Below are 27,235 nucleotides of genomic sequence, written 5' to 3'. Positions count from 1 at the left end.
TGAATGCTGGTTCAAGAGAATCCTAAGAGACATTATCTCAGTAACCTCTTACTGAGAAGTGTGATAGTGATATTGTTTTTAGTTGACCATATCTCAAGAATTATAAGTGAATAGTATTGCTACCATCAGTCCTCGTCATGGAAAATTGTATTCTCTGTTTTATAGACATATCTAGAGAGGGATGGAATCTACTTACTGGAAGCCTATTTCAGTGAGAGACAAAGGGATACCCTAAACAGAAACAAACTTTAAGTAAGCCTCAATATGTAAAAATTTGGTTGACAAGAATTATGCCAGCGTTAGGAATAACGATCTGTTGGTTTCTCAGATGTCGTGTGAACTTTTCTCCTCATAAGACTTTTGATCACTATGGTGTCCTTCTGCAAAAAACGTTCTAGCTTCCTTTCTTGCTAACCTAATCCTCATTGACCTTTCTGATATTGGATTAGTTATCGCCTTATCAGAGGAATTTCCTGAACTTCAATAGTGTTTTTAGTTTTGAAGGATGGTAAAGAATGTCTTACCCTTTGTAGCATTCAATAAAACTTTATTTTCACATTTTTGTGTGAAATAGTTAGATTGCTGCTTGTTTTACCCACGAAGAAACTCCATGGAGTCAGGAACATATCCCTTTTCCTTCAGGATCCACCATAAAATAGACCCTTTAAATATTTATTGAACCAATTTATGGTTTTTTAAAAATTCAGATTGTTACCTTCCCTAGACAGAATCCCTGAACTAAAAGCTATGTCCTAGAAAAAGTTATTGCCATAAAATTAATTAAAATCAAAGACTTAAAATTTTTTTTTATGATCTATAGAACATTAAGTGTGTAAGTTACCAGTATCTCTAGCACTGATGAGAAGGGGTTTGGCAGTGGGGGGCGGGGGGTGGAGAACACACACTTTGGTGGTATGTGACAGACACTGAAGGTGTTTTTGATGTCCTCAGCCTTAGACAACTTCATCACAGCCATGCGTAGGAAGAAAGCACCAATGCTGGAAATCAGGAGGATGCCATAATCTGTAGGTTCTGTACAGCACAATGAAAAACGTTGGATAGGCTGTTCACAGGAGTAAAGTCCTGAGAGAAAATTGCTGATTTGTGGCTGTTATGGAAATGTTATTCTTGCTACCCAGGAGAAGAAATATTATCCTTGTGCCTCTAGAATGTGTGGAACCCGAAGTTTCTATAAATATTGTATTAGTTTCCTGGGGTTTCCGTTAAAAAAAAAAGTACCACAAATTGACTGGCATAGACAACAGAAATCTATTGTCTCATGGTTCTGGACGCTAGGAACCAGAGGTCAAAGTGTTGGCAGGGCTGTTCTCTGAAGACTCTGGAGAAGGATCTGGTCCATGCCTCTCTCTTAGCTTCTGGAAGGTTCTTGGCTTGTGGAAGCATACCTTACATTTTTACATGGTGCATTCTTCCTGTGTGTGTATGTGTGTGCGCGTGTGTGTCCAAATTTCTACTTTTTACAAGATACTAGCCATCTGGGGTTAAGACCCACCCTACCCAAGTATAACCTCATTTTAACTAATTACATCTGCAGTGACCCTATTTCCAAATAAGGTCACATTCTGAGGTACTGGGGGTAAGGACTTAAACATACAATGTTTGGGGGAGGGCTGAATGGAGGTGGCCTGGCACTATTCAACCCATCACAGGTAAGAAAGTAAGCATTTCTTTAGAATTAAATAATGATAGTAGTTGAGAAAGCAAAAATATATTAAAATCCAGAAAATAAGATGATATTTTTATTAAATAACTACTTGACACTCCTCTATAATTTTCCTCTCTTTTTTTTGCTGCAAAAATTTTGCTTAATAATATTACAAGGAAATGCTTAATATCATTTTTAAGAGAAATAGATAATTCCATCGTTCCTATAACATGGTTGATAGTAAATATTTTTATTATGGGTAGTTTAATTTTTTCAGTAGTGATGCCTTTTAAATATTAATTGAATTGTTGATATGTGTTCATTAGTTGGATGCTACTCGTCTCATTCTGGTGGCTTAATTAATATTGTATTTTGCTGGCACTATTTTATGTTGAATCAGCAAGAAATTTAAACCAAGAATTCTGATCTATTTCATGAAGTTGGCATGTAAAGAAAATCTTTGCGTGTGAAGGGGAATAGGATTCGCAACCCTGAAATATGCCTCTTTGGCATGAGGATTATTTTGAGGCTGTTTAATTTTGGAAGTGCAGACACAGGAGAAGCTTTGAAAACCCAGTTGAAGTTATCCTTTTGTAAAAGAAATTTACATTATGAGGGAAATCTTCATCTGTCTCTGTACAATGGAGAAAAGGATGACTCATACCTAGAAACTCTTAATCAGTGGAGAAGGCAATGACTTTGATCTGCAAAACATCCATACCTTTGTTATCTGTTCCTGTGCTTTTCCTGGTAGTGTCTCATTAAAAGGACTTCCCCTGGGGTGCCTGGGGGGGCCTCAGTAGGCTGAGCATCAGACTCTCAGGTCTCTTGATTTCAGTACTGGTCATGGTGCTGCTGAGCTCAGAGCCTGCTGGGGATTCTCTCTCTCTCTCTCTCTCTCTCTCTCTCTCTCTCTCTCTCTCTCTCTCTCTGCCCTTCTCCTGCACACACACACACGCACGCACGCACTCTTTCTCTCTAATAAAAAATAAAATAAAATAAAAATAAATAATAGGACATCCCCTAACCCCACATCACTGTTCTTTTGTTATTGGATGAAGATGATATTTAATGAGAAGACCTGGGACCTTTACAAAATTACTCAGTTTTCCTCTCCCATGTAAACAGGAGGTATACATGTTATTAAACTTCTGTTTGGTTTTCTTCTGTTACTCTGTCCTTTATTTCAGGGGTCTCAGCCAAGAACCTAGAAGGGTGGAGGGAACATTATTTTTTCTCTCCTACACACACATACTAATACATTTATGATTTTCTATGCTTTGTGATTGATAATTGGTCATGAGCATGCTCCAAAGGCACACACACGAGTTGTGTCTCCAATGTCAGCTTTATTCAATCATAAAGCAAAGTTAATCATAATTTATAAAGCAGGTTCAGGATTCCAAACTCAATGACGTTTCACCATGTGATTGAACTTGGCTTCTTACACAGCACACAGAGCAGGACATAAGGCAAACCATACAACGAACAGGGTAGGAGAGGGTGTAGGAAGTTAAGGAACAAAAGGCAAAGTCGGCGTGTGGGCACACAGTTGAGATAAAGCCTGGGTCCCGTCCGGGTCAGCTCTCGGCACTTAACTGCTTATTATGTTCAAGCAGTGAAGGCTCTCGGTTCTGTTTGGAGATCAGTCAGGCAGAGGCTCCCACGGCAGTTTTCTGTTTTACACTGGGAGGTCATGTCTGAAGAGTCTGACAGTTTGCTGCCCAAATCCCCCCCCTTTTAAAGGGATTTAACTGTCCTTGGGCCCCTGCAGACCTCCTCTGCTTCTGCTTGTTATCACTTCTGGAGTGTCAGCCGATGCGGGGCCCGGTCACATCTCCTCGAGGTAGTACCTTGACCACTTGCATCACTGTTTGACATAACCCCCTGCTGGACATGAGAGACTCCATTTTGCCCCCTATGGTATTCCTAAACCCTCAAAAACAAGAAATAAAACAAAACACCTTTTCTTTGGGGCTACGTTTCAAATAAAACTGAGCTCTGTAGTTTATGATTATACATGTCTTGTAATTGGACGGTTTTCTACAGACCAGCTTCTGGGTCCATATGTGTTTCTCTTCCACCGTCCACAACACAGTTGTGATGCCAGCCGCGGCACATTATGGTCATATTGTAAGACCTCTGGTCCTGGCCCCTTGTATCAAATGCTGGGAAAGCGGACACAATGCATTGCCAATAGAGTATTCTGTTCTTATACCCGGTCTAATTGCAACAAGTGAACTGTACAGGAAGGTTGTGATGAACCACATTCGTGAATTCCACTAAATCCAAACTACTTGTCCCCCCAACTTACCAGTTTCTTAGGGGAGATCTCCAAAAGATCAAGAGCCATTCACATGCCTCCAGCATAAAGAGAAATGTGAAGGGAGATCATTTAGAGCCTTCTTAACCAGCTGTGGTCCAAATATATCACTTGGAAAGTTTGGCAATACCTGAACAACCATGTGAATACATTGCTGGGGTCCTTCTAGGGAGAAGACCCGTTCAAGTCAAGGACTCTGAGGCTTAAGTTTTATGATCCTTCTGATTAAACCAGTTCTGCTCCCTGCTAGGAAATGTGGATGGTTTACAAAATGTACTTTTGCTTCAGCTGAAGCCAACACCACAATACCATGTGAGTCAAACATCATTAATATCCATATATTGAAGTGAAAAAGAATTATGCCATATCTGGGTGAACACATTGCCAACATTTCCGAGGGCAGTAGGTGAGTAGTCTGGGCTCTGTGGTCTTTTCATCCTGTCAGTGTATTTACCACTATCAGCACTGCCTCACTCATAACTCTGGAAGGGGGGTTTAGAAGGGAAGGTAGCTTCATTCACCTAGAAGATTACCAGCCAGAAGTGTTGAAACCTTTGACCAGCTGTGCACAGATCTACGGAGATTCAGACCTTAGCCACCTTGGTTATGTCCTTAAGCTGGTGACTCTTGGCTACATGACAAAGCTGGAATAGGTTATGGAATCTTCAGAGCACTTAAAGAGAATTATATCTGTTTCCCAGGAAAATGAGCATACACATAAAATTTACATATGTAAATTTGAGGTGTTCTTGAGTGCCACCGAAACCCATTGATTAAAATAGTTTTCAAGGTCAGGGGCGCCTGGGTGGCTCAGTCGGTTGAGTGTCTGACTTCAGTCACAATCTCACACAGTTCGTGGGTTCCAGCCCCGCCTCAGGCTCTGTGCCACCCGCTTGCTCAGGGCCTGGAGCCTGCTTCAGATTCTGTGTCTCCTTCTCTCGCTCTCTGCCCCCCCCTCCCCCCACTCTGTCTCTCAAATATAAATAAGTGTGAAAACAAACAAACAAAACAATTAAATAGTGTTCAATGACCTTTGACCAAGAACTTCTGCTTTAATGTTGAGGGTAGGAAAACAAACAAGAGACAAGGTATTCCATTGGACTGGTTCTTCCCCATTGCTAATTCTTTGTCATAGATAAAGAAGTGAATTTTCAGATGGATATATTTTTATCTATCTATCTATCTATCTATCTATTTATTAAAGTTTATTTATTTTGAGAGAGAGAGAGAGGGAGAGAGAGGGAGAGAGAGGCAGAGAGGCCATGAGTGGGCAAGGGGCAGAGAGAGAGGAAGAGGGAGAATCCCAAGCAGGCTTCGTGTTGGCCAGCCCCACGTATGGCTTGAACTCACAAACCACGAGATCATGATCTGAGCTGAAATCAAGAGCCGTTCACTTAACTGACTAAGCCACTCAGCACCCTGAATATATTTTTATTAAAATATTACAGCTACAACCAAGAAAATTAAAGGAAGTAAAATTACTCATAATTTCCTAAATTATCATTTACCAAATGCTTTCTCCTATAATCCCTATCAACACATACCAGATGAACATTTAAAAAAACTTTTTTTAAGTTTATTTATTTATTTTGAGAGAGAGAAAGAGAGAGAGAGAGCACAAGTGAGGAGGGGCAGAGATAGAAAGAGAGAGAGAAAATCCCAAGCAGGCTCCACACTGTTAGTGGAGAGCCTGATGTAAGGCTCCAACTCACAAACCGTGAGATTATGACCCAAGCTGAAATCAAGAGTCAGACTCTCAACTGAATGAGCCACTTGGGTGCCCTCAGATGAACATTTTATAAATAATTTCAGTATTGGTAAGTTTTCTCATTTTGTCTTAACAATTCTCTTGCTTTTTGGGGTCTTGTAACTGGCCTTTTTTTTTTTTTTTAAGGAAATCTTCTTAAGATACCTATTAGAAATCTAAAGAAAGTAGTCTTATTATTGCTTAACTTTTCCCCCAAAATATAAGACAAACTCTAAGTTCCTAAACTATACAACTTAGGGGAGAAAATAACATGATCTCATCTTAAGTACTGGTTAGTTTTCCTTTTAAGTCTTTATTATGACCAGAGTGGATTGGAATTGACCTAAATCATCATGAGGTCCCATTCCCTTTGCCAGTGAATGGTGTAGGAAGGGTATTTTGTTTGGTTTGGTCTGGTGTCAAAATGAGCCAAACAGAACCAATCATCTTTCTTTCTTTTATTCTGCTGAATGTTGTGTCTTCACCTGATACCCAGAATTGCTATAGGCCTCTTTCTCTCATGAGGTGAATTACCTTGAGAGAGAACATATGGAGAGTGGCAGGGCGGAAATACAAGAAGAACCCAAGATTTGATAAGATTTGATGATTTCACGGACCCCCTCCCGCCCCCAATTAACTGGTCCTATGATTGCTCTACCCCTCAAATTGTCCAGATGAGACCTATTAAGTCATCATTTCAATTTAGGCCATTTTGGGGTCGAATTTTCTTTTATTTGCTTCCAAAAAGCATCACAGCTAATGTCTCCTCACTGCTTCCTGAGAAAGGCAAAATACTGATTCGATAATAGTTAATGGTTGCTCTTTCTTGGTGGTTTATATACTTGGCTTGGTAGATTCCTTGCTCAATAGCTGAGAAGATGAAATGACTTTTCTTGAAGCCCAAAAATGATATCAAAGATATTATCACCTACGATGACATTTTTTGTGGCCTTCATTTTTCTCAGCTGCAAGTGGTGAAAAATCCTTTTCTGAAGGAGATAATCGTGGTCAGAATGGATTGCAATTCCAATGTCTGAATTGTCCAGTGATTTGTACAAAAAGCTGCAGTGAGGTGATCCCTCTTTTTTGTAGCATCAGGAGGACTAAGTTTCAAATAGCTCCGTTATGATGGCTTTAAATACATATTTGATTCAAGGCTCCCCTGGGTAAGGAAATGTTTCAGGTCAAAAGTTTATATTGAGCCCCACAGAAGCGTAATGTGCCCGGAATGTATTCTGCATAATAGATATTTGAAGATCACTGGCTTCTAGTCCAGATTCCCCTACTTCTTAGAAAGTGACTATCTTTTCGAATCTCCATACTTGCTTATATAATATGAGGACGTTTCTAACTCATCTCAAAGTCCTTCATGCCTTTCCAAAAGCGTTGTATCATTTGACATTTTCCACTATAATACTTTATAATAAAGCGTGCCAGCTAAATGGAGTTTTAAAGATAACTACGTCTTATCAAAAAATACCATGTACATTATATTAACACTTGCCTTGAAATCTCCAAGAAAGATTTTAATATATATTTCCCTGGCATTGTAAAGCCTTCACAGTCATAATTATGTCAACATTTCATTTTTATGTTATTTTGTAGCATGACAATTAGGTTGGGACAGGAAGGAATATATATATATATATGTATATATACATATATATATATATACACACACATATATAAAGATATATATACATAATATATATACATTTATATAACTTATATTTATCTATATTTAAATATGTTTATAATATTTATTAAGATATATGTATACATAAAGATATAGATAGATCTATATATAGATATACAGTCTATATCTGTATAGAGTTCCCCTTATTCTCTCTCTTCTCTACTGTGGCACTGAGCTGCTATCAATTATTTTTTACTGCCGTTATAACCCATCAGTATGTTTCTAATCTGTTTTTAGTTTTTATTGAATTAGAAAACAATGTGGCTGGTCAAAGTCATATAGGAGTATGCAAAAACAGGCATTTTTAAAAAGATAAGTGCAGCAAAGGCGTTCCAGCAGCATTTCAGGCACCCTGACACCTACTTCACTGTATGGCCAGGTGGGTGACCTCTGGGTCAATTTCTGCAGCTTTCTTTCAGAAATCCTGAAGCTTGCTAATACTTCCTTTTAGTGTGTACTTTAAAAAAAAATAATTAACTGTATGCTTTTTGGGGTGCGTGGCTGGCTCAGTGGGTGGAGCATAAGACTCTTCATCTTGGGGTCATGGGTTCGAGCCCCACGTTGGGTGTAGAGGGTACTTAAAAAATAAAAGTCTTTAACTTATGCTTTTTAAAAATGTTTATTTTTGAGAGAGAGCATGAGTGAGGGAGGAGCGGGGGGGGGGGGGGGGGACAGAGAATCTGAAGCGGGCTTCGTACTAACCACGAGATCATGACCTGATAGGAAGTCGGACGCTCAACTGCCCGAGCCACCCAGGCGCCCCTCACTGTACAACCTCTTTCGTGGTATGGAATTTTTTAAGTGAAAATATTATCAAATAATGTGAAATGATTAATTGTTATTTACCTCTCTGTGTTTGTGATGGCAATCTTCAGCCTCCACATTTCACACATACTTCCTTTTAGTTCTAACTTCCCACATTTTCCGTTGAGGTGTCCAACCGGCATCCTGATTGAATGTGTGTCAGATGTTCTGCGATCCAAGTTGTTTGGTATAATAGGTGGTTCAAAAGCACTACCTTGTCAGAAGTTGGCAAGGGGTTGGCTGTGTCTAGTTGTTCTTGTCTGAGTTCACGCCTGCATGGTGTGCTTTAAATTTTTCTTTTTAATGTTATTTATTTTTGAGAGAGAGGGAGAGTGTGAGCAGGGGAGGAACAGAAAGAGGAAGGGAGACAGGGAATCCAGGCTCTGCACTGACGGCAGAGGGCCCCATGTGGGGCTCGAACTCCTGAACCATGGTGTACTTTAAAGGACAATTATAGTTACTTACATCTAGAAAGGATGGCCATCTTTCTAATTTATTTATGGGTAAACTGGGAGCACTGTTAAGTCTCCATTTACATCTGACAATACTATGTAAGATCATAACAAGAGCTAGAAAAAAGGCTTGGAGGGCTATCATACACATACTGACTTATTTTCAGGCAGTGATTAGTAATACAACTCATTGAAAACAAAAAAAAAAAACCAAAAAAACAAAAACAAACAAATACTCAGGACAAATCCTGAATCGAATGGGGTTCCAGGGAAAGAAGCATACGTTTGAACTTACTTGGTCCAAGCAGACTTAGGGTCACCTATTCATAGGAGCCTGTTCTACCTGGGAAGGGGTAGGAGAATAGAAAAGCAGAGATTTCACGCTTCTTGTGGATAAAAGAAACCCAGAACCAAGTCAGGAATGTCTGAGCAAAACCTGTCATTTCCTTCCATCACACTCACTAATCAGGAAGTTATTCTATCTCACCTGGGAGCACCGAATAAGGTGCCTAAGAGAGCCCTGGAATATCATTCTCATGGAAGACATTCTCTGTGGAAACAGGAGTAGCGGAATACAGTCCTTCCTCCCCTTTCTATCTTGTTGAAAATGTTAGCAGCCTTGTTTATATCTATTGAAAATTACAGTGATAGAACAGTTTCATATGCATACATAGATGAAATATGAGTTATAGGTTAAGATCACATGGAATCATGATGTGTTATTGTTGTAGACAGATGTATCCTGTGTATGTCATATATCTTTGTGTGTAGTGAGGAACTTGGCCCCTAAAGAGAGGTCTAGTGTTTGTCCCGGCTCTTGGGAGGTAACCTCATATGGACTTTGGAATTTCCCAAGTCATGGGTTATTTTTATTATCCACTTGAGTCCCTCAGCCACAGCTGATAGCTTACCGTGAGGGGACTGGCCGTACCAGAAAGGCCAACCATGTGATTAGAGGTTTGGGGGGCTTTAAGCCATATGATATCAGCTCAGTCTCCAGGCAGGGGTTTCCTAGAGACTGAATTCAGCTATGTAGGAAATATTTCAATTAACCTTTTCTACACAACGAAGCCTCAATGCCATCTCTAGACGCCATAGCTGGGGTGAGCTCCTCTGGCTGGTGCTACCCTGTGGATATTGTCACACAGCATGGCTAGGAGGAAGTAATGCTGTGCATTATTTGACAGGGATCAGATCAGCCGAAGCTCTACGTTCGCCCCCTACCAATCCTGCCTTATGTCTGTCTTCTCTTGGAGTGTTTTAGTGCATGTCTTTTGCCTAGAGTAAATTTTTCTGTCTCATAGCTATGATATCTCCTATCTGTGAGTCGTTCTGGTGAATTATCAAATCTGAAGGTGGTTTGGGGATATCCCTGAACTTGCAGTTGATGTCAGAAGTCTCAGGTACACTTACCCTTCTGGTGAACTGGGCTCTTAACCTCCAGTTCATCTAATTCTGGAGAAGGCACGATATATACATTTATATTTGTATTATATCGTACCCATCTATATAATCCTTAGACCATAATAAACACGAGGCAGGAGGTACTCAGAAGACATATATCCTGGGCCTTCGTGTATAATTTACCAGTTACATGATCACTTGGCAAAAGACTATTTCTCTGGCCTCAATTTTTTTCCCCGAGCAAAGTGATGGTGGTTATGGTGCAGCTGGATCTCTGAGGCTTCCTCCACGTGTAGCATTTTCCGGGCATGTGAGAAATGTGAAAAGCACATCAAGTATAGCATTTGTTTTTACTAGAATGATACAGTCACATAAAATTTTAGGAGATTTTACCGCATTCATAAACATATCAGGACTGTGTTGCTATTCGTTGTATGTGTTGAAGACCATTATTTCCTTCAGACATATTTTTTTGTAAATTGGTAAATTTTAAGAGCTGGATCCTCAGCAAAGAGTTCCATCTGCAAATTGGCTTTTCTGGCACTGCCCTCGTTCCTTAGGGAACTGTCTAGCTGCTACTAAAACAGTGTCTAACCGCGACTCTGAGGGATGGGCAAGTCCTGGGCAGACCCAACGAAACCTATCCCGGGTCTTGAAAACCATGAAGATATTTACAAGGCACCATGTATATTTGAAAAGGAGTCTTCGAGCCTAGAGAAGAGCAAAGTTGGGGCAGAGTGGAACATGCAGAGAACTCTCAGGAGTGACACCTGAACAACATGTACAGATCAGAAAGGAATTCTCAGGAAAGAAAACAAAAAGTGGAGAGTTATATATTCCATACTAAGGTGTTTGGGTTTAATCTTGCAAGAAATGGGAAGCTGTAGCTGCTTGTAGAGTTAGTTTCACGTTCTCATTGTCAACTACGCAGAGAGGCTGTCTTCCAGTGTGTACGTCAGTGTGTGTGTGTGTGTGTGTGTGTGTGTGTGTGTGTGTGTGTGTGTACATGTCCTGAAGCCTGGGGAATAGTGTGGAGGGAATCAAAATATGAATCATAAGGACTCAGAAGTCTAGGTGTGCAAAAGCCTAGCAAAGTAGCCACAGGAACAGAGCACGTTGACATTCAAATTGTTGGTAATTGAAAGAATGCAGGTCGTGACCCCCATTACATTCATCCCTTAAAGGATGCTCTGACTCATTGTTGAACAAGGAACTCTGTCCTTTACAGTGCAGTAGGCCTCCACATTATATAGTTCCAGAAACCTCAGAGGCAGAAAAGAGAGAGGGAAGCTTCTGTGGCTTTTTATCAGACTCCCATTATTAGCTCCTCCTGAAAAGTAAGCCTAAATGCCACAGTGCTTTTAATCATTAACAACTCCATAAGGGACATCATTAAGTTGTTTTTCCATTTCTTTTTGCAGCCCAGAGGGAAATAATTTATTCTCTTCGGAACAAGGGGAAAAAGTATATATATAATCACACATGTTTTATCCAATTCAATAGTGAAAAAAATTGGGTACAGGATTTTTTAAATTTAATTTTATTTTTTTAATGTTTATTTAAATAATTTTTGAGAGAGACAGAGTGCAAGCTGGGGAGGGGCCAAGAAAGGGAAACACAGAATCCAAAACAGGCTCTATGCTCTGAGCTGTCAGCACAGAGCCCAATGCCAGGCTCGAACTTGTGAACCCTGAGATCATGACCTGAGCCGAAGTCACATGCTTAACCTACTGAGCCACCCATGCACCTGCTAGTACAGGATTATCTTTATTTACTATTATTTTTTTACATATACTTTTTTAAAAGTTTTTTTTTTTTGATGTTTAATTTTTTGAGAGAGAGAGAGAGACAGAGACAGAAACAGAGTGTGAGCAGGGGAGGGGCAGAGAGACAGGAGACACAGAATGTGAGACAGGCTCCAGGCTCCAAGCTGTCAGCACAGAGCCCGACGCGGGGCTCGAACTCACAGACTGCAAGATCCCGACCAGAGCCGAAGTCAGATGCTTACCAGTCGAACCACCCAAGTGCCCCTACAGGTTTACTTTTAAATGAGATCAGAATTTTTTGGTTTCACAACACTTCATTGTGGTACAGTGGAAAGATGTGCTTAAAAGATAATGTGTCAGAGAAGCCTGGGAATAAAACCCAGTTTGGCTACTCACCAGCCATGCCACCCTGAGCTTACAGGTTTGCATATCTGTGAAAATTTTTTGCCACGAAGGTGGTTGTAAAGTACACTTGTGATGTGCAGTCAGCGTGCTATGTGGCATGTAGCCCGAGGTGGGGCTCGAACCCATGAACCATGGGATGATGACCCAAGCCGAAGTTGGACGCTTAACCAACTGAGCCACCGAGGCTCCCCTGACAGAGGTTTCCTTAAAATGATGAAGGAGAACAGAATCTACCCTTGAAGAAGAAAACCTTGTTTTCTACTTACATTTTAGCTCTAGACTCAAATAAAGTGCAATGTTGAAATAAATTCAAAAATTTTGTAATGTATTTACTCTAGGAGGAGTTAATGACTGGTTCCAAGTGGTACTTGGAAGAACACGATTGGATAAGGAGCAAATAATGCATGATTTATAAAATTCTTTGTGTGCCCCATAGTACCTGGGAAACACACACTGAATGACATTCCCTTCTTCTTTTCCTCCTTATAATAATAATTACTATTATTATTACTACTACTGCTATTTGTATTTAAAGAAACATAATAGCAGTAAGCATAAGAGAACATTTATTATCCTGAACAAACTATAGCCCCCAGGCCTCATCATGTAGCTGAAAACACTGCAGCTAGACTGCTCAAATACTTTGACCACGGTCAGAAGAGAGAAAGGTAAGTAAAGGCAGGAATGGAAGGATGTTTTGGGAAGCAGTAGGAGGACGATACAAAAAATACAAAAGGAAGGTCTATAATCCTGTTTGTTGGGGAACATTTTGTTCAAATGTTGATGAAGAGAATGTAACTAAAGTAGAGTAGCTTTCTAAATTCTGCTCCCTGTGGAATGTGGATTTGGGATGGATATAAAAGCTTAATCTCTATGTATTTGAACAGGGATGGAAAAGACACATAATGCCCATTTTTTTTGCAACAGCAAGTAAACAACATTGACACATTTTAGCCAGAGCTGTTCCTAGACTCAACAGCCACATTACTTGGGGTCTCTAGCACCATAGACTTCTCAGGAGGCAGAGATAATAAATATAAAAAGATGACTTCCATTATAAGCATAGAGAAACTGAATTCTTATGTTTAACTTGCAATGTTGACTTTGTGACCTTGTGTTTATAGTGACAGGATCTGATCTCTGGTGTTTTCTGGGTTTATTGTTGTTGTTGTTGTTGTTGTTTTGTTTTTAACACTTTTTTGCTAATGGACTGTTTTTTAGGGTAGTTTTAGGTGTGCAGGCCATTGAGCCCAAAGTACAAAGACTACCTGTCTTGCCCCCCATAACCCGAGGTACAGTTCCCTGTATCATTATTATCTTGTTTGGTACATTTGTTAGAATTAATAACTGAATATTAATATGTTTTTATTAAATGGAGACTATAGTTTACGTTAGGGTTCACTCTTTGTGTTTTTAAAAGTTTTGTGGGTTTTAACAAATGCATAATTTGTATATCCATCATTACAACACCATGCAGAATAGTTTCATTGCTCTAAACATCCACCTAGACATCCCTCCTTCCCTACCCCAGAGCTGCTGATAACCGCTCAATTTTTTGTTGTGTCTCTCCCGTTGCCTTAACCAGAATGCTACATAGATGAAATCATCCGATGTGCACCCTATTTAGCCATGTCAGCTTGGCTTCTTTCATGGGCTCCCCCATGCCTTCTATGGCTTGATAGTTCATTTCTTTCCATCACTGAATACAATTCCGTTGCATAGATGTACCGCAATTTATTTAACCATTCACTTAATGAAAAATATCTTGGTTGCTTCCAGTTTTTGGCAATTAGGAATAAAGCTTCCATAAACTTTTATGTTTGGGTTTTTAAATTTTTTATGTTTATTTTTGAGAGAGAGAGAGCAGGGGTGAGGGGCAGAGAGAGAGAGGGAGCCACAGAATCCAAAGCAGGCTCCACGCTCTGAGCTGTCAGCAGAGCCCGACACGGGGCTCGAACTCATGAACCGTGAGATCATGACCTGAGCCAAAGTCGGACACAACCGAAGTGAGCCACCCAGGCGCCCCTATGTTTGGATTCTTATAGGGACACTTATATAGGTGAAACCTAGGAGTGTGATTGCTGAATCAGAAGGCAAGAATTGGTTTAGTTTTGTAGGAAGATGCAAAACTGTCCTCCAGAGTGGTTTTATATGTGCACTCCTGCTAGCAAGTATTAAGTTTCTGTTCTTCCATATCTTACCAGCATTTGGTGTTGTCAGGACTTTCGCTGTTCTGATCGATGTGTAGTGGTATTTTATTGCTGTTTTCAACTGCAATTCCCTACTGACATATGATGTTGAGCATCTTTTCCTATGGTTACTTTCCCTCCATATATCTTCTCGGTGAGACTTGGTGGATCTTTTTGTCATTTTGGAAGTATGCTGTTTGATTTTTCTTACCGTTGAATTTTAAGAATTCTTTGTGAACTTTGGATATAAATCCTTCATCACATCCAGGTCTTGTAAATATGTCATCCGATCTTGTGACTTACCTTTCCATTCTTTTAACAATCTTTTTTTTCCCCCTTTGCCGAGAAGGAATGTAGTGACATCCCACTTGCCGATTTTTTCAGTCATGGATTGTGTTTTTGGTGTCGCACCTAAAAAGTTAACTCTAAACCCAGAGTCACTTAGATTTTTTTCTATGCTGTCTTCAAGAATGTAAGTGGTTTTACGTTTTATGTTTAGGTACAAGATCCATTTTGAGTTAATGTTTGTGAAAGTTATAGGATCTGTATCCACACTCTTTTTTACTGGATGTCCAATTTCCTTTTGTCCTAGCATTGTTGGTTAAAAAGACTATCCTTTCTCCATTGAATTACATCTGTGCCTCTGTCAAGATCAATAGACTATTTTCGCGTTGGTCTATTTCTGAGCTTGCTATTCTGTTGCACGATCATTTGTGTATTCCTGCATGTTCTTTCCCAATACCACAGTGATTATCTTAGTTTTATACTAAGTTCTGAAGTCAGGTGGTATCAGTCCTTTGATTTTTTTTTTTTTATTTACAATATTGTGCTGGCTATTCTGGATGTTTTGCCTATCCTATCATTTTAGAATCAATTTGTTGATAGCCAAAACAAATAATGTGCTGGCATGTTGTTTAGTAATGCATTGAATCTAGATCAAGTTGGGAAAAATGGATTTCTTAGTAACAGTGAGTTTCCCCATCCTTGAATGTAAATATATCCAAATTTATTTAGACTTTTTTTTAAATTAGAGGCTTATATTTTTTCACATATAGATTCTGTACATATTGTAATTTATTTTAATAATATATTTAATACCTAAATATTTCAGTTTTATGGTGCTAGAATTAATGGTATTGTCTATTTTTTTTAACTTTTTTTTAAACGTTTGAGAGAGAGAGAGAGAGAGAGAGAGAGAGAGTAGGGGAGGGGCAGAGAGAGAGGGAGAAACAGAATCCAAAGCAGGCTCCAGGCTCTGAGCTGTCAGCACAGAGCCCAATGTGGGGCTGTAACCCATGAACCATGAGATCATGACCTGAGTTGACCTGAGCTAAAGTCAGATGCTTAACCAATGAGCCACCCAGGTGCCTCTGGTGTTGTCTTTTTAATTTCAAATTCCAGTTGTTCATCGCTGGTGTATAGGAAAGCAATTCACTTTTGCTTATTAACCTTGTATCTTGTAATCATGCTAGAATTACTTATTAGATCTAGAATTTTGAGGATGGAAACAAAGGGGGATTTTATACATAGACAAGCAAGTTACCTGAGAGAAAAGATAGTTTTATTTTTTCTTTCTCAAGTTGTATCCCTTTTATTTCCTTTTCTTGTCATATTGCATTACCTAGGATTTCCAGTACAATGTTGATTAGGAATAGTGAGATATGATATCCTAGCCTTGTTTTTGACTTTAGAGAAAAAAAAAAAATCCAGTTTTTCACCACTAAGTGTTATGTTAGATGTAGGTTATTTGGAAGTGTTCTTTGTTAAGTTGAAGAAGTTTCCTTTTATAACTAGTTTGCTAAAAATTTTTATCATGAATAAATGTTGGATTTTGTCAGATGCTTTTTCTGTACCTGTTGATATTACTATATGATTAGTGTTTTTTAACTTATTTAATATGGGGGCCTACCTAATTGGGCTTTTTTAATGTTTATTTATTTTGAGAGAGAGAGAGAGAGAAAGAGAGAAAGAGAAACACAAGTAGAGGAGGGGCAGAGAGAGAGAGAGGGAGACACAGAATCTGAAGCAGGCTCCACTCTCTAAACTGTCAGCACAGAGCCTGACGTGGGGCTCAAACTCACTAACCACAAGATCATGACCTGAGCTGAAGTTGGATGCTCAACGTACTGAGCCTCCAAGGCAGCCCCCTAATTGGTTTTTGAATGTTGAACCTGCCTTGTGTAACTACAGTAAATCCTACTTAGGTGTGGTATATAATTATTTTTCTACATTGTTGGATGCAATTTACTATTTTATTGTCGAGGTTTGTGTTCGTCAGAGACAGTGGTCAATATTTTTCTTCTAATAGCTTCATCAGGTTTTGGTATTGTCTCATATATTGATTTAGAAAGTAGTCTCTCTGCTTCTGTTTCTTAGAAGAGATGTATGTGACTGTTATTGCTTTCTTGAGTGCTTGATAGAATTCACCTGTGAGACTACCTTGACCTGGTTGATTTCTTTTTGATGCTCCGTTAAAATTAAAATTAAAATTAAAATTAAAATTAAAATTAAAATTAAATTAAATTTGATTTCATAGGGAGAGAGAGAGAGTGAGGGAGAGAGGGACAGAGGGAGAGAGAGAGAATCCTAAGCTGGCCAGTGGAGCTCAGTGCAGTGCCCCATTCCACAACTGTGGGATCAAGACCTGAGCTGATATCAAGAGTCAGATGCTCAACCGACTGAGCCACCCAGGCACCCCTATTTTTTATATTTTTTTACTTCATATTAGAGTTATTGCATTTCTTTCATGGCTACCAATATTAATGTGTAGTGTCTTACTTCAAAATATACTAACATTGGAAAAACAGTTTTACAAGAAATGCATTATAAGCTGAATTTCTAAGGGTAATCTAAAAGTCTTGGCTTCACTCTTCTATGGTTACAATATTAGGTTCTATGTTCTTTAATACACATATTACTGCGATTTCAAGCTTTCATCTGTTGAATTAAGGTTTTAATTTTTTAAATACACCAGTTTTGTTTAAATTTGTCCAGGAATTTTTCCTTGTCACTCAAGCAGGGCCACTTGAAGAAGATTGGAAACAGGATGCCTGCAGGCAGGTTCGGCCTCTGATTTCTTGCTGTTTGTTTTGCAGCTGTATTCCATGTAGCACCCTCATCTGCTGTGGCCAAAGCGAAGTACAGAGTTCCAGGCAGAGTTCCCACCCGTCCTGGTATGGTAAGATTGGATAGACTATATCCCTGCTAGCACTACTGTGTTTTTACTCTCCACACCTCCAGAATTGACCTCGTTTGGTCTTTCTGGACCTCTGTGGCCCTTACATTTATAAGGAATAACAATCTTTCCTTCAGTGTCATATTGGGTCATGAGTCACCCACAGAAGCTACCCTGAGCCCAGTGTCATACCTTAGTAGTTAAGCTCTATCAGCAATAGTTAAACATATCAGCAGGATATGTTTCCACAATTATTCTACTCCAGCTACCTGAGCATGGAGGTGAGCTCAAGTCTTTAGTCTAGAAATCACCTTTTCTTATGGTAGCATCTTTGAAGTCACCATAGTCTCTCCCGACCATTTGGCCTCATGCTGAACCATACCACGTCATCAAAATGTATTTTCGTATATGTTAATATCAATAAGATTCTCTTTCTGTATTAAAAAAAAATCCTAAGAGGCATCTCTGATCCAATTAAGTACCAAGGAGCACCGTAATGGTTAATTGTATGTTTCAGCTTGAGTGGGACCCAGGGTTTCCAGGTATTTGGTTAAACATTAATTAATGCTGTGTGTGTCTGTGAGTGTTTCTCCATGAGATTGGCATTCGAATCTTTAGATTGAGTAAAGTTGATTGCCTTCTCCATTGTGGGTGGACATCAACCATTCTGTTGAAAGGCTGAATAGAACAAATGACTGAGTAAGAAAGAAGTCACTCTCTCTCTGCCTTGCTCCTGAGCTGGGACATCAGGGCTCTCTTGCACTCACTAAGAATTCTATCATCAATTCCCCAGGTTCTCAGGCCTTCAAACTCAGACTCAAGCTACACCACCAGAAATCCTGGGTCTCTAGCTTGCCAGCTGCAGATCATGGGATTTCTCATCCTCTATAATCATGTGAACCAATTCCTTGTCTCTCTCTCTCTCCCTCCCTCCCTCCCTCCCTCCCTCCTTCTCTCTTTCCCTCTCTCTTTCTCTGAGCAACCCAAAATAATATAGGTATTCCAGCTTTCTGCATTTCCTACCATAGTGGAAACTTGAGAATATATTCCCCTTAGCATTTTTTTAGACCCATGGATATTTAGAGCTGGAGGGTATGTGATAGATTGACGTGAGTTAGACGCAGGAATGTTTAGAGGCTTGCTCAGTCACACGAGTGCTGGGAGTAGGCCTAAGACACAAAGTCAAGCTTCTACACTCAGCTTTGTGCTATATATTTTATCATTTTTACTACCAGAAGCAGTGCCATAAATACTATGTTAAATTGCGAATTGAATCTACCTATATCCCAACTCTCCCAAATTGTTAGAGTAGTTCCGTTGCTGAGCCTTCTTTTTGATTTATTAGTTCTTTATTTTGTTCAACGGTGCCCAGTGTTATTATCAAGTATATTACAGAGGCTTGAGAGAACTTATGTCTGTTTCATTGGTCCTTTTCCTTATAGTGGTATATACCAGATAATGGAATTACTTACTTGAGATGATCCTGGGTTTATTAATCCACTGTTCACAACTACACTGTATCCTGAGCTTGCCTTAAAGATTTTTCACTTTCCCTGACACTAAAATAAAAATATTACCAGGATTTGAAAGTTACTCTCTCATTTGCCTGCATCCTCAAAACAAAACAAACCATGTATCAACAGATGTTTAAATATATGAAGCAGTTGGATATGCTTATTTGTTTAGTTGTCAGCTTCCTTCCATTAGATATAGGCACTATTGACAGAATGAAGTCTAGTTTCTAAGGAAAGAGCTGATTCAGAAATGCTACTTGCCTTATGGCGTGTATAAAAATGAATTCATGTCTCTCGTTTATGGCTTTAACTTTAAGGTCCATATTAATTAAGAATCATAAGATATCATAAAAGTTATCACCTGTTTCCTTTGTAAAATTGCTCAACACAATTGTATAACCAGAATGGAAATCATTGATTTTCTATTCTAAGCCATTACTTTTCCTCCAGAATTCTACTCTCTTTTTAATGGGGAAAAAAAAGTAACAACCGTGGGAAAAGTGGAATAACTGTTGGCCAGAATCGTAGTTAGCTAGTAGCTACTTAGAGGTTCCTGTTCACAAATACTGGGACAGTTGTCTGTGTGAGAATTGTACAAGTTACCTTGTGATGTCAAGTCTAGCTTTTGGCTGGTGAGCTGTATGGTTCCTTTTCTTCCCAGAACGTGTGGAACCACTGCATGTCAGTCCCTGCTTTCTCTCCTATGATTCTTGACTTGGCATCAGATGTTGATACAGAGGTACAGAGAGCCTAGTTTCCCTTGAGTATACTCCACTTGCCAAACAAGCAAGGATTCAGTTTGAGCTCACGCATCTTAAAAGTTTCAGAGGTCAATCTGGTAAGCACGGTTGAGACCCCTGTTAACTCAGACATGTCTAATTCTCAGGGCTTGCTTTGCTTTTTACACATGCATGTGACTTTGCCATGAGGCATTACTAAACTCTCGGCTGTCAAGGCTCTCCTTCCAAAAGACTTTCCAAAGTTTTCTTGGTGGCATTTACATCGTCCTGTCATCTATTATGACTGTGGTCCACATATGCACCGTTTCCACAGGATTATAGGATGGTTGTCACAACCCTTGCGTGTCCAGGAGTTCCAGAAAAATGGATGCCATTTTTCTGATGCAGAGTGGTCTTTTAGGGTTGTTAGTTAGCAATAAATGGCTTTTCCATATTGATAACAAGAGCAAAGTGGAAAGGGTTTTTAGTTGAAAAGAGCTTAGGCTTTGCAGTGAGATATATCTGTTTTCCAGTTTCTGCACTGCCACGAGTTATTCATTAATAACCTCCGAGACTTTAGTCGCCTCATAGGTAAGCCATGTTATTTCCTAGTGTATGATATAAAAATATCGGAAGATATTTAATGAACAAATGGATGTGAACAAATGAATTTGAATGTCCTTTACAAATATTTGAAAGCTCTGGGAAAAAATATAATTTGTTTTCATTTTTATGTATTACATTTTTCAGTAAGAGGTACTATGATTTTAATAGAATGTTCCATGTACAATAGTAAGTGGGCTCCAGGTACCATCTTTCAGGCTTACAACAGTCCTGCAGGATAGATCTTACCAGCATTTTACAGACAAGGAAAGTGAAACCTACAGTCTCTGGGTCAAAATGCTGCTACGTCCTAGATCTTTGAATCAAGTCCAGGTTTCCTTGACATCAAAGCTCATTTTCTCTTTATTATCTTCTCTTCACTCTGTCACGAAGCTTCCCTTAATTCTCTTTTACGTCTTCTGAATGTAGGCGTTAGACGTCCTGAGGGGCTCGTGGTAGTGTAATGACTTCCACATACATTTTCACTTAACCCTCCTATCAGCCATACGGGATCAATTCTATTTCCATTTTTATATAAAGGGAGACTGAGCCTCCAACAGTTTAAAATGATATTCTAAGATCATCCAGCTAGTAGGTGGCTGGGGTAGGGTATAAATGCATGATGTATAACCTAAAAGCACATCCGTTAAGTTGTTTCTCGTATCTCTCTGCTTCTGTGTTTTCTTTTTTTTATCTGCTTGTGTCCATTCATGATCTCCTTCCTTTGGTCTTTAGTATCTGGTTGCAATTTTATGTTTCTTTGAGTTCTACTTTCCCTTCAATTACTTCTCCCAATGTCTTCCTTTCCCTTGGGGATGGTGAGAGCTAAGTGGGCTAGCTGAGCAGAGACATCCTGAAGGGGTTGGCAGGCAGCTGCTGGGCACCAAATGTCCCGCCATGTCTGTCGGCCTTCTCAGCAGGCTCGACTTCAGGCTGCTGGCACATCCATTAAGTGCAGGTTGCTGTTTACCTTCTTCTACTCTTCAGACATGAGGGGCTCGTTTCATGCACTGCTTAAAAATGTAGCATCCAAAGGCTTCTCATACTATGAACACTCTTTTGCTTGAGTGTCAGATCTTTTTTAGGAACTAAAGATAAAAGAAGACTGTTTGGCGTGGCACGCACTTAAAGATGACAAGATAGATGCCCAGATGCCTATGACAGTACATCGGGTCTGTGAAAACAAAAGAATCCCAGTAGTCCTCGTTCTGTCTGGAGGACACATTTTATTAAGTTCCCACTTGTATCATAAGCTGTGTGCATTATTATGCTAAGTGTTTTAATTATGTTATCACATTTCACCCTCCCCCCCCCCACAAACCTATGTTTCTTTCTTTAATTTTTTTAACGTCTATTTATTTTTGAGAGAGAGAGAGAGAGAGAGAGAGAGAGAGAGAGCGCACACAAGCAAGGGAGGGGCAGAGAGAGAGGGAGATACAGAATCCGAAGCAGGCTCCAGGGTCTGAGGTGTCAGCACAGAGCCTGATGCGGGGCTCGAACCCACGAACCGTGAGATCGTGACCTGAGCCGAAGTCGGAAGCTTCACCGACTGAGCCACCCAGTTGCCCCTAGTTTATTATAGTTCTCATTTTTATAGATGAAGAAGTTGAGAATGAGACTTCTTTTTCTCATCTTGTAAGTGATATTTTTCTGCATTCTAAAAAATCCAGACGAATCTGCCATGAGAGAATGATAGCATTGGATGCATGGAGGTGAAAGACCCAACACGTTCTTCTGAAGTCTCTTCTTTCCTAACTGTCTCTTACCTACTAAACTCTCCCTGTCTATCAAGAGTTTAATGCTATAGGGGCACCTGGGTGGCTCAGTCTGTTAGGCATCTGACTTCGACTCGGGTCATGATTTCACAGCTTGTGAGTTCGAGCCCCACATCAGGCCTCTGCGGTCAGCACAGAGCCTGCTTTGGATCTTCCGTCCCCCTCTCCCTCAGCCCCTCCCCTGCTTGTTCTCACGCGCGCGCGCTCTCTCTCTCTCTCTCTCAATAAATACGTAAATAAATACACTTTAAAAATGTTTAATACTATAGAACTGAGTGAAATACTGTCCCGGGGACTATCTTTTGGAGTGCCATCTATCTCATTGTTACTGGAATAAAAACAAGATGTCTTTCGAATCTACCTCTTCTATGATTGTATTCGTCACTCAGATGTTTTGCACATGGCTTCATGTTATCAGAGAAGACAGTAAATTAATAGCATATGGATAGTAATTTTTCTTTAAGAATGTGTCCTTCCTTTCATCTCATTACATGCATATTTAAATGAGGTTTGAGGACAATAATTTTCCCTCTCAAATTCCAGAATGAATAGAGAAGCAGATATTGATGTCAAACAAGAAAATCTGTTGCCAAGAAATCTTGGATAAAAGAATATTTTATGTACTTGAAACCAGCATCAGGGCTTGCTTATTTTCCCTATAAAGTAGGCTGGTCATTTATAGAATGGAGGAACCTAGATCCCGTGGGTTTAAGTGGAGAAAAATCAGGTATGTTCTTACGGGCAGGCTGTATCTGAAAAAGCAGGCTAAGAAAGTCTGTCTCACTTCTACATGTGGCTTTACTTCTAATTCTGTGTGCCAAAAGCATGTTTTGGGGTAATAGATGAGATGGCATTCCTTTCCAGAAAAGAGGTCTGCAGGAGCTGGGCCAAGCATGGCCAGTGGCCCCGTTTCTCATCTCCCTGTTGCCTGAGGGAGTTTAAGTGTGTAAATAGTGGGAAGACAGGTAGAATTTATATGCCGAATGCTTTGGGGACTATAAATGTGTTTTGGGAATGTATGTTTGGTCTTTATGGGCTGACAGGAGCAAGGGATAAAGAAATAAACAAAATCCAATCCTGGGCCTGTCCTCACACAACTTGAAATTATATGAAAGCTCTGACCACAATGAATGTTGAGCATTGCAAGGGCATCTAAGGACTATCTTTCTATGATGTCCAAAACCCAGAATGGCTGAATTGTTCACCCTGTAAGCACTTGGACTCAGTTGGGGATCCATAGAATATTCGTTCAATGGTGGGCCTGAGGGCATAGAGTCAGGGTTCACATGTGCAACACAAGCTAAGACTATTCGTATGAGAGTGTTAAGAAGAGACCAGCAACTTCGTATGATCAGAAAATCACACTGATATCCTCCTTTTCAGATGAAGGCAAGTTTTTTCTTTTATCTTTCTTGTCTTGCCCTTCTCCCCAGCCACCTCCTGTGACTGGCATACCATTGAGTTGTGACACGGTGGTTTTCCTGCCCCTGTGCGATACCACCACTGCTACATGGCGTAGCCTACGTGGGACCACAGGGGCAGCGTAGTAGCCCTGTGAGCCGTTGGGATTAGAGTGAGGACACCTAGGTTTAAAGTCAGTTATCGGATTTCCTCATTCCCTCCTCCTCAGATAGAAGAGACATTAGAAATTCTTATTTTGTGCAATTGAAATGATAATCATGTCCACTGAAGTCATGCGTTTAGTAGTCTTCATCAGGTTCATTCGCTCCCATAATGAAAATGTGGAACGCTCTTCCTTCCTCCTTAAAATTCCCACATGTCATTTTGTTGTTAATGTGCACCCTCACCCCATGGTATGTCTCTGGCAACCACAGAGATGCTTTTTGTTTCTCTGTTGCTGCCTTTTCCAGCGTAATGCATTTGAGATTTACATATATCACTAGTTTTATAATATAAAGTTTTATTTCTGAGAAGTATTGCTTTTGTTGATGATGCACTGCATTTTGTTTATGAAATCATCAGTTGACATATGTGATATTTAAGGAACAAAACGGATTAAGATGGGGGAAAGGGAAAAAAATAAGATAAGAAAAAAGAGAGGGAGGCAAACCATAAGAGATTCTCAAATACAGGGGTGTCTGGATGGCTCAATTGGTTAAGCGTCTGAATCTTGAGTTCAGCTCAGGTCATGAACTCACAAACAGTGGGTTCGAGCCCCATGTTGGGCTCTTCATTGACAGTGTGGAGCCTGCTTGGATTCTCTCTCTCTCTTTCTCTCTCTCTCTCACTCAAAGTAAATAAATAAACTTAAAAAAGGAGACTCCTTTCTTTTTTTTTAATGTTTATTTTTGAGAGAGAGAGAGAGAGAGAGAGAGAGAGAGAGAGAGAGAGAGAGAGAGAGAGAGTGGAGGAGGGGCAGAGAGAGAGGGAGGACACAGAATCTGAAGCAGGCTTAAGGCTCTGAGTTGTCAACACAGAGCCCATGACAGGGCTTGACTCAGGAACCATGAGATCACGACCTGAGCGGAATTCGGATGCTTAACCAGCTGAGCCACCCAGGCGCCCCCTGATACACCTTTCAAATTCAAAATGGTAGATAGGACTATCTCATTGTGATTCTAAGTTACATTTCAATGACTGGAATTGAGTGTTCCTGTGTGTGCCTGCCCGCAATAGGTAGCGTCTGTTCAAAGTTTTGCCCATTTAAACTTTCTTTAAAATTTTTATTACTGAGTTTGAATGTCATTTATGCCTTCTGCAGAGAAGACTTTTATTGATGATATTTTTTCAAATATTTTCTCCCATTGCATTAAGTGCTCTTCTGTTTTCTTAACATTGAATTTTGGATACTAGAAGTTTTTCATTTGTTGAAGTCCCATTTGCCAGTTTGTTGTGTGCATGTGTATGTGTGTGTGCATGTGTGTGTGCACATGCATGTATGTGCACATGTGTGTGTATGTGTGCCATTTTTGAGAAATTTTTATCTAAACCAGAGTCACAAAGTATAATTTAGGCATTATTCTACAAATTTATATTTTATGTTTTACAGTAATGCTTATAGGCAGTTTATATTATGGGTGGCAGTTGAAGTTCATATTCTGTATGTGATTGCATTAAATTAGAATATTATTCATTTAATACTATTTTTGGACTAAAATCTACCGTGTTGCTCGTTGTTCTTATTTATTCCAAATTTTCTTTGATCAACCGGTCCTCTTATCTGCCTGCATTTGGATTAATTCTTTATGTTTTTGAAATCCCATTGTATCTTCGTTCTTGGCTTTTTACTTCTACTTTTTTATGGCAGTTTTTTGTTTTGTTTTATTTTCTTTAGTTTTGTGATAGCCGTAGGGTTTATAATATGGCTTTCTAATTCACCCCAGTCTGCTTTTGAAGAACAGCATTAGTGAAGTTGAAATGATAAAGAGCACTAAATTCATTTATTATTATTATTATTTTTTTTAATGTTTATTTACTTTTGAGAGAGAGAGAGGCAGAGTCTGAGCAGGGGAGGGGCAGAGAGAGAGAAAGACACAGAATCCAGGCTTCAGGCTCCTAGCTGTCAGCACAGAGCCCCGTATGGGGCTCGAACTCACAAACTGTGAGATTATGACCTGACTGAAGTCAGGTCAGATGTTCAACCGACTGAGCCACCCAGGTGCCCCTCATTTATTTTTAAAATTTTGCTTGTTTCCTTATTCTACCACCTATTATATGGGTTAAGTTTCTAACAATTAGGTGAAGACTTTTCAGTATGTTTATTACTGTTACTTGGCCCTGTGGGAGATACTACCATTTAAAGGAGAGCTTATACATCATCATTTCACTTTATATATCCAGTATGTAGCATGCGTTAGGTGTCAGATAAATATATATATTTTTTTAATTTTCTGCAGTTTATCAAGGAATGATTGACTTGAACACACATCATCCTTGAAAGTTTCTTCCTGTCTCTTTACAACCTATCCGTTCCTGACCTAGCCTACCTCCTTATTCCCAGGAAACCCTCAGTCTGTTTTCTGTCAGTACAGTTTTGTTTGCATTTTCTAGAGTTTTATTTATTTATTTATTTATTTTAACGTTTGTTTATTTTTGAGACAGAGAGAGACAGAGCATGAACGGGGGAGGGGCAGAGAGAGAGGGAGGCACAGAATGAGAAGCAGGCTTAGAGGCTCTGAGCCATCAGCCCAGAGCCCGACGCGGGGCTCGAACTCGCGGACCGTGAGATCGTGACCTGAGCTGAAGTCGGACGCTCAACTGACTGAGCCACCCAGGCGCCCCAGCATTTTCTAGAGTTTTATATAAAAATCATATATTACATATTAATTATTTTTTTCATGCCTTCTTTCTGATCATTATTATTTTGATTTTCATCCTTGGTATTGTACTTATACATAGATGTTATCTTTTTATTGCTGAGTAGTATGCATATACCACATTGCTGAAGGATATTTGGACTCTTTCCAATTTTAGCTATTGCAAGTAAAGCTACTATGAACATTCATGAACACTTTTTGTGTGGACATTAGGTTTCATTCTTCTTTGGTAAATACTTAGGTGTGGAATACAGGGTAATACAGTAAGAATATATTTAAATTTCTGTTGGCTTGTGTTCCATTCAGCATGTTGACCAATTTTGAAATACTCTTGGTTTTTACTTCGTGTCAAAGAGCATATCTTATCTTTTAATTCTTTTATTTTGCTGTTGCCCTATCAACATGTTCATTAAAAAGCATGCTAGCAGTTTAAAACTAAGTGGGCAATCATTACAAGTGTTCGTGCTATACTCTGGGAGAAAATAAATTCTGGATTTATTTGGCACTGAAGTAATTAATGACAAAGGATTTACATAATAATTTCACTGCTAATTGATTTGCGATGTCAATATGTCTTTGGTAACTACCTAAGTAACTACCAATGATGATTAAACAAATGAGTGGCATTTATCTGCAGCATTAGTTTACTATGGTATATGTTGAAGAAATATAATTTACAGATTTTAGCACAATAGGACAAGTGACATTGTTCTGAAACAA

At 39.5% G+C, this 27,235-nt stretch overlaps 1 long non-coding RNA gene across 1 annotated transcript in view; it reads left to right on the top strand.

Moving 5' to 3' along the window:
• Nucleotides 1-27,235, top strand: part of LOC131484375 (uncharacterized) — a 536,971-nt gene that overhangs the window by 160,172 nt on the left and 349,564 nt on the right. The window contains exon 2 of the long non-coding RNA XR_009248202.1: nucleotides 17,548-17,625. This is a non-coding gene — a long non-coding RNA (uncharacterized LOC131484375). The remainder of the gene's footprint in view (nucleotides 1-17,547; nucleotides 17,626-27,235) is intronic.

Source organism: Neofelis nebulosa, chromosome 9 (assembly GCF_028018385.1).
Source record: "Neofelis nebulosa isolate mNeoNeb1 chromosome 9, mNeoNeb1.pri, whole genome shotgun sequence".
NCBI classification, from domain to species: domain Eukaryota; kingdom Metazoa; phylum Chordata; class Mammalia; order Carnivora; family Felidae; genus Neofelis; species Neofelis nebulosa.
Note: the sequence above shows the minus strand (reverse complement) of the source record. Positions and strands in the feature narration are given on the sequence as shown.